The 14,584-nt window shown below is 51.6% G+C and overlaps 1 long non-coding RNA gene across 3 annotated transcripts; it reads right to left on the reverse strand.

Annotated features, from left to right (window-relative positions):
* Window positions 1–12: 12 nt before the first annotated feature.
* On the reverse strand, window positions 13–9,012 carry LOC115030002. 3 transcript variants are annotated; one of them, XR_003835601.1, is made up of 4 exons: window positions 8,813–9,012; window positions 7,623–7,964; window positions 2,658–3,189; window positions 13–95 (listed from the first exon to the last, which is right to left on the reverse strand). It is a non-coding gene; the product is annotated as an uncharacterized LOC115030002 (long non-coding RNA). The 3 variants fall into 3 exon arrangements; XR_003835600.1 differs by lacking the exon at window positions 13–95 and having other exon boundaries at window positions 1,743–3,189; XR_003835599.1 differs by lacking the exons at window positions 13–95; window positions 2,658–3,189 and having other exon boundaries at window positions 6,360–7,964.
* Between the last annotated feature and the right edge of the window lie 5,572 nt (window positions 9,013–14,584).

Below are 14,584 nucleotides of genomic sequence, written 5' to 3' on the forward strand. Positions count from 1 at the left end.
CTCTCCCAATAAACGTGTGCAGAAGGATCCTGTTGCAGCGTCGTTCTTGCTGGCGAGTCGGGCACGCACAAGATCTCTCTCTGATTAAATGGAGTCTGAAAATGAAATGGTGGCACTTAGAGTAAGTTTCTCTTGCCTGTCCCCTCCAGCTAGAAGTTTATAATTTTATTGATCATTCCAAAGAAGCAACTTAAGCTTTTACTGATTTTCTTTATTGTTTTTCTGTTTCTTGGGTTTCTTCTATTTGTTATTTCCTTTGTTTAGTTAGGTTAAAGTCAGTCTTTTAAAAAATTTCTCTCTCCCTCTCTCTAACAGGGTCTCATTACATAGCACTGGCTAGCTTGTAACTTGCTATATAGATGAAGCTGGACTTGAACTCTGCTTACCTCAGTCTTCTGGGTGCTGGACTTAAAGGCATGTGACTCTGTCTTATGGGTTTCACTGCTGTGAACAGACACCAGGACCAAGACAACTCTTATAAGGACAACATTTAATTGGAGCTGGCTTACAGGTTCATAGGTTGTCCATTATCATCAAGGTGGGAACATGGCAGTGTCTATAGGCAGACATGATGCAGGAGGAGCTGAGAGTTCTATATCTTCCTCTGAGGCTGCTAGCAGAATTCTGACTTCCAGACAACTAGGATGAGTGTCTCAAGCCCATGCCCACAGTGACACACCTACTCCAACAGGGCCACACCTTCTAAAGTGCCACTCCTGGGCCAAGCATATACAAACCATCACAGTCTCTATACCCAGAATCTAGATTTCTTTTTGTTACTGTTTTTTTGATTTTGTTTTTTTTTTTTTGTTTGTTTTTTGTTTGGTTTTTGTTTTTTTCGAGACAGGGTTTCTCTGTGTAGTCCTGGCTGTCCTGGAACTCACTCTATAGACCAGGCTGGACTCGAACTCAGAAATCCACCTCCCTCTGCCTCCAGACTGCTGGGATTAAAGGCGTGCGCCACCAATGCCCAGCTTTTTTTTTTTTTTAAAGTAAGATTTACTTCTGTGTGTGTGCATGTGTAGGGGTGTGTGTGTGTGTGTGTAGACAAGAAAGGGTTATCACGTGTCTTCTCGATTACTCTCTGCCTATTCCTTCTAGCAGGCTGTTACCCTGAACCTGGAGCCCGTGTTTTCTTGACCAGGCTAGAAGCCAGCAAACCCAGCCATCCTCCTGCCTCTGCCTCTCCTGGAGCTGGGGTTACTAGTATGCATAGGACACCTGGCTTTGTTACGTGTGATCTGAACTCTGGGCTTTGTGGTCATGCAGCAGGCTTGTTACTGATTTCTAATTTAATTCCAGGATGACTCTCAAATATTGGAAGAGCAGAATGGTAATGAGCTTCAGTGATAACCAAGGCTGGGGACCTATAGGGGAATAAACATGTGGGACTCTGTGGTTGTGTGTGTGTATGTGTGTAGGTGTGCATGGTGGTGGTGGTGGTGGTGGTGGTGTGTGTAGATCAGAAAACAACTTGCTGGAGTCAGTCCTCTTCTCCTACCCGCCATGTGGGTCCTAAAGATCAAACTCAGGTATTGGAGTTTGGTAGCAAGCACCGCCCCGTCACCTGCTGAGACATTTTGCCAGTCCAGTGTATGATCTTTTCATGAACGGTGGGAGGGTTTAAGCAAAGGGTCTGAATTCTTCTCGCCCCCTACTTCCTCCTCTCCCCCTTCCCCTCCCCCTCCTTCTCCACCCTCAGGTCTCACTGTAGGCCAGCCTGGCCTCTAAGTTGTAATGCTCCTGCCTCAGTCTCCTAGTTACAAATGTGTGCCACCATATTCCTCTTCAGCTGGGCTTCATGAGTCTTTGGGGAGTAGGGGGGCTGTGTATGGTGAAGGGGGCAGGGGACTGTGTGTGTGGGGACCATGTGGATTCCAGGGGCCAGTTCACATCCTGCGAAGCATCCAGAGCTAAGGAGGCGTCAATGGTTTGGTAGTTTCAAGGAAATAAAACAGTGTAGTGTGTGAGAGGGTCCCCACTGCACTAAAGGGCCACACGCGGCTTCTGGGGTCTTTAACCTAGTAGACTTCGGTTCTTTGCCCACCAGCAAGCAAGCTGATCACATATTCCACAGAAGCCAGAAGTTACCTAGTACTTCAGAGCCTGTCTCCCTCCCGCAGCTCCTGGGTATTTGTTTTGTCACTGGGTGCAGGCCCTGGGGCCCAGTGCAGTGGCAGGGGTGTCCTCACTGGGCTCTGACGATGATGAATTAAACTCTCATTGATCTTGTCTGTCCAGTGTTCAGACCATGTATAAACCCAGAAGAGGCAAGAATCTTAGGAAGTGATTAAAGCAATCCCTTTCTCTTAATATTCACTACCCCTGTAGGGCAGGTGGCAGGCCAGGCCAGTCCTGGGCTGGATCCCAGCTCCCACAGGCTTCCTCTGGGGAATGCCTTGAGACCATGCACAACCCATCCGCACATGGCAGCTGCTAGCATCCTGGTTACTGAGCTCCCTCTTGAGCTAAGATCTGTTGGCCCCATAATCAACCCTGGGGGGCAGGTGCCTTCCTCCCATCTCACAGTGGGGACATGGTGGGGAGTCTCAAGGGCTAATCTCCAGTTGGGGTGCTGAGTGGAGGGGTGGTGAGGGCAGCCATGTTGCTTGGATGGAGACTGTGTTCATGAAGGAGAGAACTGGAGTGAGAGTTACCTCCAGCGACAGGAGGAGCCATGTCGCCCGCCCTGCCAGGGTGACCCATCCTGGTCATCATGTGCTTCCTTGGTTGGATTAGAGAAGAGGCCACCTCCTTCCCCGGGGATTTCAGCCAGCCGCTGGTGACATTTTTAGAGCCAGATGCTTCCCATAATGGCCACTTCTGATATCTGGTTTGTCACTGTGCCCAGAACTGCACCTGGAGCACTGCAGGTACATAACAGAAGGAGTTCAGTGACATACTACATCAACTACATGATGAAAGTCTGTGATCCTAGGGACTGAGGCAGGAGGATTGCCTGGAGTTCAGGCACAGCTTGATGTAAACAGTGAGCTTCAGCTCAGCCAGGCTACATGGCGATGGGTACTCTGACAGCCACTGGGGAGGTGGCTCAGCCTTGAGAACACTGACTGCTCTTGCAGAGGACCTGGGTTTGGTTCCCAGCGCTCATGTGGTGATTCACAACTGTCTGTAACTCGTGTTCCCAGGGAATCCAATGCCTCTTTCAGGTCTTCTCAGATACCAGACCTACACACGGTACACATACATATATGTAATCAGAATACTCATACAAGTAAAATAATACATAAATCATGTTTCTAAATGAGCAAATTAACTACACTTCCCTGCCTTTCATTGGGGGGGGGGGTCCTTAGATGAATGACATTACCTGTCTGAACTGCCATCCCCGTAACAGTGAAATTAGTCGGCAATACTGCTGCTGCTTTGACACGGTGCTACATCAAGCTAGAAAGTGGGCTGCATTTGTGGCTTAGAGATGGAGCGCCAGTCTAGCACACAGGAGGGCCTAGCATCCTGGCCCAGCACTGAATAAAAGGGGAAGGGCTTACTAAGTAGCAAAGAACCAACTACTATAATAATTATAGCTGTGGCCTTGGCTCCTGCCCAACAGGAGAGATCCCTATGGGCCCAAGGATATAGCAGCTGTAGGGACAGTCCATCTAGTGAAACTAGTGAGAGCCATTCACTGGGACTCTAGACTAACCCAGCTAATCTGGAAGATGACTCTGCCTGCCTGCCTTCCTGCCTCTCTCCCTCTCCCCCTCCCCTCCCCCACCCCCATGTACATGTTAAGCATGAGTGTGGATGTCATAGTCCAACCTTGAGTGTCAGTCCTCAGGTGATGTTTATCTTATTTTTTTGTTTTTTTGTCTCTGTACGTAGCCCTGACTTGCCTGGACCTCTGGGATTGAAGGTATGTGTCACCATGTCCATCTGGCTTGTTTTGTGAGACAGGATCTCTCACCAGCCTGGAGCTGGCTGGTGAGCCATGGGATCCGCTGTGTCTGCCTCTTGAGTGCTGGGATTATAAGGCCCCATCACCATACCTGCCCCCCCACACCCCCAAGGTTCTGGGGACTGAGCTTAGGCCCTCCGGAAGTGAGCATTTCACCCACTCTCTTCCCAGGCCAGGCCTTGTTTTCCCTGTGGCCCCCACTTAACATCTGAGGAGGCAGAAGCGAAGGAGGAGCCGTTGGTTATAAGAGCAGGAATTCCTGCCCCCTCCCTGCTCAAGGGAGATTATGTCAGAAGTCTCAAAAGTGACTCTGGCTGGAGTTTGCTTTTTAGGCTAGACTTCCTGCCAGCTGGCCCCAGCACCCATGGTCTCTACCTCCCCAGCACTGAGATGGTAAAGGGCACCACCATACCAGGCTTTAACACGCGTGTGATCAGTCACCTCCATACCAGGCTTTAACACGCGTGTGATCGGCCAGGCCTTCGTGTTTTTGAGACAAGCACTGCACCAAGCTGTACCCTCTCTCCAGTCTCTACAAGACCTTTTATTTTTTACCCCTGGGACTGAGGATGGTGAGGTAAGGGTAGTGCCCAAGGCACACACCGAGGCAAACCCCCAGCCTCTGTAAGACAGGGAAGACAGAGAAATCCTGTCTTGAGAGATATGAATGGTGTGCTTGGTGGCACACACCTTTAACCTAAGCACCAGGGGAGCAGAGGCAGGTGGATCTCTGGGAGTTTGAGCCAGCCTGGGCTTTTTTTTTTTTTAAAGGATCTAGAAGACAGTTCTGAGAAAAACACTTGAGGTTGACCTTTGATTTTGCACGTGTTTACATGTGTGTACATACACCTGCACATGTGCACGGTGGGGGAGCCTGGTAGTTTTAGTGTGATGCCCCCGTAAGCTTGAGTGGCTGTTTGTGGAGGGTTAGGTGGGCTTTGCTGGAGGAGGATGGCCCTGGGTGGGCTGGGAGGTTTCTGAAGACCCCCACCACTGTTCTAACGTTGCCCTCTCTGCTTCCTGTGTGTGGTTGCAACTTGAGTCCTTGGCACTTGGCTTTTAGCAGCCTGGGCTCCACCATTGTGGACTGTGACCCCCTGTACCGTAAGCCACATCAACCCTTCCTTCTTGCAGCTGTCTTGGTTATGACGTTTTATCACGGCAAGTGCAGTTGCATTGGAAAGACTCCATCTCTGAAAACATTCTCAGCGCTCCACATACTCTTGGGTGGGAGGAGGTTCTGTGGCCCAGGGTCAGGCACAGTTTACCCTGCACCCCACTCAGACCTCATTGGCTGCCAGCAGGGGGCATCTCTCTGCCTTCCTCCTGGCTATTGTAGTACAGAGCACAGGGCCACACAGCTCTGGACATAGAAGCCAGCTGCATTAACAAGAAAGAAGACACTGGAATGCCAGGTATGGAGGCACCTGGGAGGCAGAGGCAAGGGGTTAGCCTGGTCTACATAGCAAGTTTCAGTCCATCCAGAGCTACTAGTGACACTCTGTCTCAAAGGAAAAGGAGAAGGGGAGGAGGAAGAGGAGGAGGAAGAAGACAAAGAAGAAGAGGAAGAGGAAGAAGAGGAAGAGGAGGAAGAGGAGGAGGAGTGTTGGGAGCTATTAAGACAACTCTTGATCTCTAAATTGGGCCTCTCCCCCGAGAAGAAAAAGGGGTCAAAAACGGGCCAGCGACACATGGATTCTGAGAACAACCACGGGATGTTCCAGCCCTAAGTCATTGCCGATGTCCTGACTACACCCTGATACCACCAAGTTCCTGCTTCCCCGTGTAGCTGCCAAAAGAAAGGATTTCTATTGCCCCCCTCCCATAAGTACTTCTCCTTTTGCTTGTATTGCCCTACCCCTCCCACTGATAAGTATCTGTACTTCCCCTTTTGCTTGTGCATTTAAGCCTTGGACCTTTTTCAATAGATTTGGGGCCTTGATACAACTTCAGAACGGTTTCCGTACAAGGCCCTCGTCTCTCTCTACCCCCCATTTGGTTCTTAGGAGGAGGTCCCCTCGTGACCCTCAAATAACTGGACCTGCTGGACGGGTCAGAGGAGGAGGAGAAGGAGGAGGAGGAAGAGGAGGAAGAAGAAGAAGAAGAAGAAGAAGAAGAAGAAGAAGAAGAAGAAGAAGAAGAAGAAGAAGAAGAAGAAGAAGAAAACAGCTGCTACTGCTGTCTGACATGATGGTACCCACCTGTGACCCCAGCAGCAGGGCGCTAAGGCAGGAAGACCAGGAGTTCAAGGTCATCTAAGGCTGTGTAGGGAATCTGAGGCCAGCCTGGGCTACTTGAAACCCTTCTCAAAACAACTGAAGCCAAAAGTAACACACACACATACACACACAGACACACAGACACACACACACACACACACACACACACACACACGCACGCACACACTCATTCAGGTCCAAGACCAGGCTGAGTCACTATGTACTCTGGGAAACTGCTTTACTTCTGTGAACTCCAGTTTCCTCTTCAGGAAAATGCTCAGGGGCTTTGCAATGGTCACAGGCCAGGCTGTACTATGACCGTAGCCCAAGTGGAGTCCACCAGGGCCATGCGGTGGCCCAGCACCTGGGCAATGGGGTGGTTGTGGCTTGGTCTTGTAAGTCCACTGCAACAAAGAGGCTCTGCAAGAGGAAAATGTCCCTGCCTGAGCTTTGCAGGTCTAGGGCCAGGCCATAGCAGAACAACATTAAGGAGGAGCTGCAGGCAGAGCCACAGTTAGGTGTATGCCACAGCATGCAGCAGCATCTCACACTGGCTGCCTGGAGGCCACTGCCAGCTCAGTGTCCTGCCTGTCAGACTTAGCTAGTGACATGAGGTGGCCCGGTGAATGCAGGACACCCCTCCCACAGTCAGGCTTGTCCACAGCAGAGGGACCTCAAAAGGTTTTATGCCTCTGCTTCTGGAAGCATGTCCCCCAGCTGGGGACAGCATCCCAGGGCAGAACCACAGGGGCCTGGAGGGCCTCCCAGGCTCCCTGACTCAGTCCCTCTCAAGGACAGTGTGGCCACATCCCCCAACTCCACGGTGCTTGGATTTAACATTGACCACAAGAGAAAGTTATTCCACACCATTCTAAAAGTCAGTCCCTACACCCATCAAAAAGGCACTGATGGCTTTGCCAGGTAGACCCAGCCCGGGTCAGGGCTGCAGAGGCAAAGCCCCGTGTGACAGTCTCCCGTGTTTCAGTCGTGTGTGAGCACTGACTGAGGGGCCAGGGCTGCAGAGGCAAAGCCCCGTGTGACAGTCTCCCGTGTTTCAGTCGTGTGTGAGCACTGACTGAGGAGGACTGGAAAGGATCTGGAACCTTCGGAGGGAACAACAGAGAGTTGTGGGTAATGGTAGGGTTAGAACTTCAAAGCTTCTGATTTGAATAACAAAAGATACTCTGTGGTCCCTGGGAGAGCCAGGAAGCCTTGAAGAGGTTGGTGGTGGGGGTGGGGGTGGGCTCTGGATGTTGGCTTCCTTCTAATTTATCAAGAAGAAGGAGGGGAAAAAAACCGTAAAAATGAAAGATTGCAAAAAAAAATTATTTGATCTCATTCTTTTTGTTCAGAGATGTATTATTTGTGACTATAACCTTTAGGTGGTTAACTATAGTGCAAAACAAATGATTTCCTTCTTAGATCTTGGGGCTTTTCCGGCTTTTAGTTTCTGAGACGAGCTCATGTAGCCCAGGCTAGCCTACCGTATCCTGTTTTCTGTGGTGCTGGGGATCGAACCCAGGGCTTTCTGCATGATAGACAGGAGCTCTAACCACTGCGCCACACTCCCAGCCCCAACTTTGGTGTTAATGAAGACCAGGTTCCAGGCAAGCCGGATCTTCATTCTTCAGAGGTTCCATTGGATGTCACTGCCAACTCAGTGTGCTTACAGGGGCATGTGCTAATCGCCAGAGCTTCTCTAAGGCAGGGCCTCTCTGTGCAGGGCATGGTGGATGATGGAAGGGGAACAGGAAGCTGCTTGGCCAAAGTTCAAGTTCAGTTTCCCTCCAGCAACTACTCACGCCCCTGGGACTCACTTTTCCCATCTGTGAAATGGCTTGTAAGGAAACAATCATCATTTGTCACCTCTGGGGCCTTGCTCTACCCATGAGCTGCCTACAGCAGGCCTGGCTTCCCAAACTGGATGAGGAGCAGCCACGAGTCGCTTGTCAGGCGCTCGCTACACAAAGCCCTAACCTTCCTTCTCAACCCTGATGGCTGGCACCATGGCATGCCCACCCTGGCTAAGCTGGCCCCTTACTGTTCTCCAAGGGCTCGTTTGGCCCTCTTGCACCTTGGGCCCTGCTAGCTGGCCTGTTTCTGGTAGCTCTCCTGGTATCTTCACAGAGTTCTGTGTCTTCTGTCCTCTGCAGAATATCTGCCACGTGTTTTCTTAAAATAGCTAGCCTCAAGTAACAGATTCATTTCCCTGGAGACATCAAGGGTTCTATGAGGCACGTGGGAGACACACTGGCTGTGATCCGAGGCGAGGCAGGTGGTAACAGTGATATTGTGATGGGCAGTGATAGTAAGGATAATAGTGATGGAGCTGATGGTGGGAACGGTGGGCATGGCAATGGTGGTGGTGATGGTGGGGATGATGGGAAGGTTGGGAATTATGAGGGGGAAAATGGTGATGATGGTGGGGAGATGGTAGAGATGATGTGATGGAGAAGGTGGTGGGACCCAGAACCTTCCCATTTTCCAATAAAAGATGAGAGTATTGCTTGTTTCTGTTTTTAACTCCTGGTTTTAAGTGTTGGTAATGCCCCCTCTCAAGTCAATGTTGCGTGGTCCCTGTAACTTTAATTTTTTCAAAGCCTACTTCTAATGATGGTTCTTAAACACTCTGACCTCCCACCACCCACCAGAGGTAGTAGGAAAGAAAGGATACAGGGGAAGTGGACCTGCTTAGAAAGGTTCTCTGGAGCGACTCCTGTGTTGTCTGGAAATTGGCAGTTCAGTTTACAGGTTAGCAGGCGGCGGCAGCTCGGTCCACTCGTGAACACATCACAGGTACACCAGCAGTCCAATTCGATAGAGTTCAGGACAGCAAACATGAATCAGCAGCGGTGGCATGACCTAGCAGAGACAGCCAGGCCTCAGCCTCAGCCTCAGCTCGAGTCAGCAGGAGGGACCAGCAGGACTCCAGGAAAAGTTCTTGGCTGTGCCTCTCAGTGAAGTGAAGATCAGCAAAGACACAAGACCAAGAAGCGTCGTACAGCTACCTCTCCAAGCAAGCCCTCTCACGGTCTGCTGAGTCCTATTTATACTATTTATACTCCCTCCAAACATCACGTGTCTTCCATGGATCTTGCCTCAGCACATGAGTCTGTCTTAGCTGATGTCACTCTGCCAATTGAACCTTGGAAGCAAGAAGCCTCAGCACACCACCAGAAGTTTTTTGGTACATTTCTCTCTATGGAGTCCTGACAGATGCAGCTCAACTATGCACACTGTAAGGTGTCATTAGCGAAGAATCCTTCATCGCGTGTCCTCTCACATGCTTGCCTTATTAGCAGAACATCCTCTCACCTGTGTCCACTTCAGAAGAGCACTCCTTCATGCGTTTGCCCCAGCAAAACACCATCTGACACAACTGACTTTCCAAAGAACCCTTAAGTTTCCACTTCAGGTCCCCATTTGGCAGGAACCATAGACTTCTGGATGAAACACTCACAAATGGTGAGTGTCACTGTCTTCCTGTGGTTCCCAGTGGGATGTGGCCAGCTAGACGGTGAGATAAAGAGACCCCTACAGGTCTCCCATGAAAAGAGGCCTTATTCTGCACTGACCAGGACAGCAGGCAGGTGGCCAAGAAGGGGGTGGACATAGTCAGCTGAGGTATCACCAGTCCCGCAGGGCAAAGGCCAGGCCAGCCAAGGCCATCTGGCCTGTGCTGTAAGTACGGCCCATGATTGTCATGGTAACAGCCCTCCTGCGGGTTGTGGTCCACTCAGCCACTGTAAGTGATAGGGTGAGGTTCAGGCCCCTCCTGCTCCAGGGCAGGAGAAAGAGGGAAAGCTTCTGGGATGCCTGCTTAGCATGGAATGGGCAGAGTGATGCTGGCCAGTCCCAAGGCACTCGGGAACTGAAGGCCACAGGGCCACAGCAGATAAAGAAATGGGGAGCCAAGGTGCACCAGCCACAGCCACAGCCACAGCCACAGCCTGGCATCGGCTGGTGCCCAGCCTGTGAAGATGAGCACACGGGGCCCTGGGACCCTCCACAGGGTACGGCACCTGCCCAAAGGAGAGGAGGGCAGCCAGCTCTGCCTCCTCAGAGCTTCTACAAACATGGGAGGCTTCGTGGATTGAAATGGTAGTGCCTTGTTCTCAGGGTCAGTGCAAACTTGAGGTCAAGAATATGGCTTTGGCATGGGGCACCTAGATCTGAGTCCCCTGGGGCTGCCTCGGTGGCAGTGCATGGATGTCCTGAGAGGGAACCCCCTCTGCCTGGGAACACTGGAGTTTACCTAACACCTTAATGCCTTCTGCTCCCAGATAGTTATTCTGTCCTGAGGAGCTGGGAGGAAAGGAAATACTCACCGGTGGGAGAAAAGGCCCCAGATAAAGGCTCCTGCCAGGATCCCAGCCTTGAGGATGGACTGGCCTGGGTGCTTCAGGCTTTGGGGGCTACATACCGGGGTTCCACTGGAGGAGAGAGAAGCCTGGCGGATTCCGTGTTACATGGAAGGGGTGGCTGGTGGAAGAGTGAGTTGGGGGTCTCTCCCAGGAGCCTGGCCAGCCTGAGCCCTCAGGGCACATTCCCCACTGTGATCCCAGGGGCAGGTAGATGATGGGAGGTTTGTGTGCCCCACTGGAAGCCCAGCTCCTGTACACAATCCACCTTGTATTTGATAGCTTGATTTGCTCAATAGAGACAGTGACAGGAGTACGTGAGGGCATGTCTCAAAGGTCAGCCTGTGAACAGTTCTTGTCACAAAAGGTGACAGGACAGGAGAGAGTCTGCTAAGCCAGCCTTGCTATTGTATGGATGGGTGAGCCCCAAGCTTATATCTGAACCTGGGTCACCCATAAGCAGTCAGAAGTTCAAGCCAAACGATTGAATTCTCTGCTGAAGGAGGAGTCCAGAGAGACCAGTAGGCACCTGCTTGCTGCAGAAGCGTAAATAAGTAAGTTCCGTCTCCAGAACCCATAACAAGGAGCACAGTGGTGCAAGCCAGTGATCCTCATACGGGGAGGTGGACGGGACGCCCTGTGGGCTCACTGTCACAGTGGGAGACCCTGGGTCACAACAAAGTGGGGCTCAGAGACTTAGGAGCCCCTGCTATGCAATCATGAGCACCACAGTTAGGGTTCCAGCACCCTCACAATAATCCAGGCGTCTGTATCATGCCTGTAACCCCAGCTTTGAGGGGAGCAGGGACAGAAGGGTCAGGTTTGCTGACTTTGCTGAGAAAATGTGAGGCCAGGGTTAGGGAGAGAACCTGCCTCAAAGGAATAATAGACAGAGCGACACGAGATCAAAGGAATGATAGACAGAGCGACACAGGACCAAAGGAATAATAGACAGAGCAACACGGGATCAAAGGAATGATAGACAGAGCGACACAGGACCAAAGGAATAATAGACAGAGTGACACCGGATCAAAGGAATGATAGACAGAGTGACACAGGACCAAAGGAATAATAGACAGAGTGACACGGGATCAAAGGAATGATAGACAGAGCAACACAGGACCCTGATACCCTCTGTGGACCCTGCAGGTGTGTGTAGGCACTTGCACCTATATGCACATAGACACGACACCACACACACACACACACACACACACACACACACACATTTTAAGAGGTTCGTGGCTTTTGAGGTATGATCCAAGGTTGACCCCTGGCTTTCTCATGTACTTACATGCAAATATATGTAAACCGCATGGTTTCTCTATTTATCTCTGTCTCTCTCTGTCTCTCTCTCCCTCTCTGCCTGTCCCCTCCCCCCTTTCCATTTGAACAAACTATTCCTTAGGTCCACCCCTGTAGGTCCATTCCAGTACACTCCAGTTTGGTTAAAGAACTCTGCTAAGGTTGTTCCGCACGCACACCCTACTCTGTCTCAGAGGGGATCGTCTTAGGTTGGTTATCCAGCCTCCTCACCTGTGCCATGTTCTGCCCCTGCCCCTACCAGGCTTCTGGCTGTGACTGCCTTTTGTCTTCAGTCTTTCCCCCATGGCAAGGCCACATCTCAGTGGTCCTTCACCTGTGGAGAGGCCAAATCTGCAATCTGCCTTCCCATATTGACTGGGTAACTGTAGCATTGTCTTGTGTGTTGCTGTGTGGGGGTGCATATGTGTGTGTGGGTGCATGTGTGTGAGTACATGTGTGTGAGTGCACACGTGTGTAGGTGCATGTGTGTGTGGGTGCATGTGTGTGAGTACATGTGTGTGAGTGCACACGTGTGTAGGTGCATGTGTGTGTGGGTGCATGTGTGTGTAACTGCTGAAGCCGTAAGCTGACCTTAGACATCTTTCTCAGTCCCTTTATAGTTTGAGACAGTGTTTCATACTGAAGCTGGAGGTCACTGATTCAGTTGAATGAGTTAGCCAACGAGCCCCAGGGATCCTCCCGCCCCTGCCCCTTAGCATCGTCCACTTGATCCCTTCTTATATGGGCCCTGGGGGGTGGGGGGTTGCACTCTGGTCTTCAGTAGCACCTTCCCAACTGAGCCACCTCCCCAGCCCTGTACAGGACTTTCACATGTGGTTAGTCATGCAAGGCTAGGGAGGAGGCAAGCTGTGCAGGACAGGTCTGGGGCTCCTTACTCTGGTTACAATCATGAATGTAAAACTGTGGTCACAGACCCAGTCATCCACACATGGCTCTGTGGCTGTGGGATTAGGTTCCAGGAACTGCCATTGTGGGTGGTAGAGGTAGGTGGCAGCACTGGTGAAGCTGCAGGGTGGGGTTGGGTGGGATGGAGGCAGCCAGGAGGGCCTCGAGGGCCAGGTTAGCGAGCACCTCTGAGCTCTTGTCCAGCACAGACCCAGCAGAGGTGGTTCAAGTTCTCTAGAAGCAGGTAGGAAGGCGGCATGGGGGTGGGGAGAAGCAAGGTGCGGATCTGCAGCCCCACATCCCAGCCCTGGCCAGAAGCTCCTTGCATGTTATGGATGGAGCTGCTGGTAGCCGTTGGGAGAAGAAGAGAACTAAGACCCGCTAGTCCTGCTAGTCCTCTCTGATGCCACATGCCCCAGGCTCCTCCATGCTCCACTCATGGGGACCAGCTGGGAATAACACATCCCCTTGTCCTGTCTCCAGGAGCATCTTTGCAATGTCCCAGCATTATGGAGGGGACATAAGATAGAGGGCTGACTGTGCTGGGCTGCCTGAGATGGCAAGGCTGCTACCAGGTTAGGATGGAGAGGCCCAAGTCTTCTCTGACTTCAAGAGAGAAAAGCCAAATGGACCTACCCAACCTCCAGCACTGGGCTGTGTTGTTGCTGAGTCCTAGGCGCAGAGGGACTGGCTGTAGCAGCTCCTTACCTGGGGGCAGTAAAAGTTTAACCTCACCCTGGGCTGCTATCCCTGACTCTTCTCACTCCAGAGCCTAGACTCTTGGCATAGGGCTGTCTGAGCAGGAAACCATTGGCCTCGCCAGACCCAGTGAGTTCAGAGGCTGATGCTGCCAGTCATTGTTTGTTTATTTACTTGGCTATTTGGGGGTATGTGTATGTGTGAATATTTGCATGTGTGTGCAAGCATGTGTATAGGTCAGAAGGTAACCTGCAGGGTTGGTTCTCTCTCTCCATTATATGGAACCCAGGCATTGAACTCAGGTCCTCAGGCCTTCACCCACCTAACCATCTATCCAGACGGCTGTCTGAGGCTGTCTTTATCAGGCTGAAATCTTCAGGGTGGAGCCCTGGCTGCCATTTCTCAGAATCTCTCTGAAGTTACTCAAGGGCCCGAGTGGATGCGCATGGTCACCCAAAGCCAACCCATCTCCCATGTTCCCTGTAGGATGAAGCCAGCCTGAGCCTTAGTGCAGCATCTGAGCTGTGTCCCCAGGTGACAGCTGTGCCCGTGTGCCCCCATTCTCTTCTCATAGCAGCCCAAGAGAGAAACCTGTGTTCACCCCTTCTAACAAGACAACAAGGCTCAGAGAGGCAGGCAACTTGGCCAAAGTCACACTGCCAAACTCAAATTCAAACCAGACGCCAAAGCCTGAGCTTTCCTGGATGCCCCATGGGCAGTGGCTGAGTGGCCCCCAGCAGGTCTGAAATACAGGATATGGGTCAGAATCTCAGCCAAGTCACAGCCCTGGGTAGGTTCTGGAGAGAATTGTGCATGGGTGAGGACCATGAATTTCCAGGAACCTCCCTTGTGGGTTGGGGGATCGATGTGGGGACTCGGCAGGGGCTCATTGTACTGTCTGCAGTAGAGGATCCAGAGAGATAGAGTAACCAGGCCAGAGGACCTCGTGGGAGGTGGTAGAGAGGGTTAGACCAGGCCCAGCCATAGGGAGTTAACCTTGAGGCATGGCCTCAACTCCCTGGCCCTCTGGTTTTTAGTCTGTGGAACAGAGCAGTGTTTACAAAACAGGCCGGGCTCTCATGCACAGCACTGCCCTCCCCTGAGCCCCTGGCCCTTCTGCTGTGCGGAGAGATCTCTTGGTTCCAGGAGGCTGAAATCCAAAGCGTAGGGGGGAA

Source organism: Mus caroli, chromosome 19, assembly GCF_900094665.2.
Source record: "Mus caroli chromosome 19, CAROLI_EIJ_v1.1, whole genome shotgun sequence".
In the NCBI taxonomy this organism is placed as follows: Eukaryota; Metazoa; Chordata; class Mammalia; order Rodentia; family Muridae; genus Mus; species Mus caroli.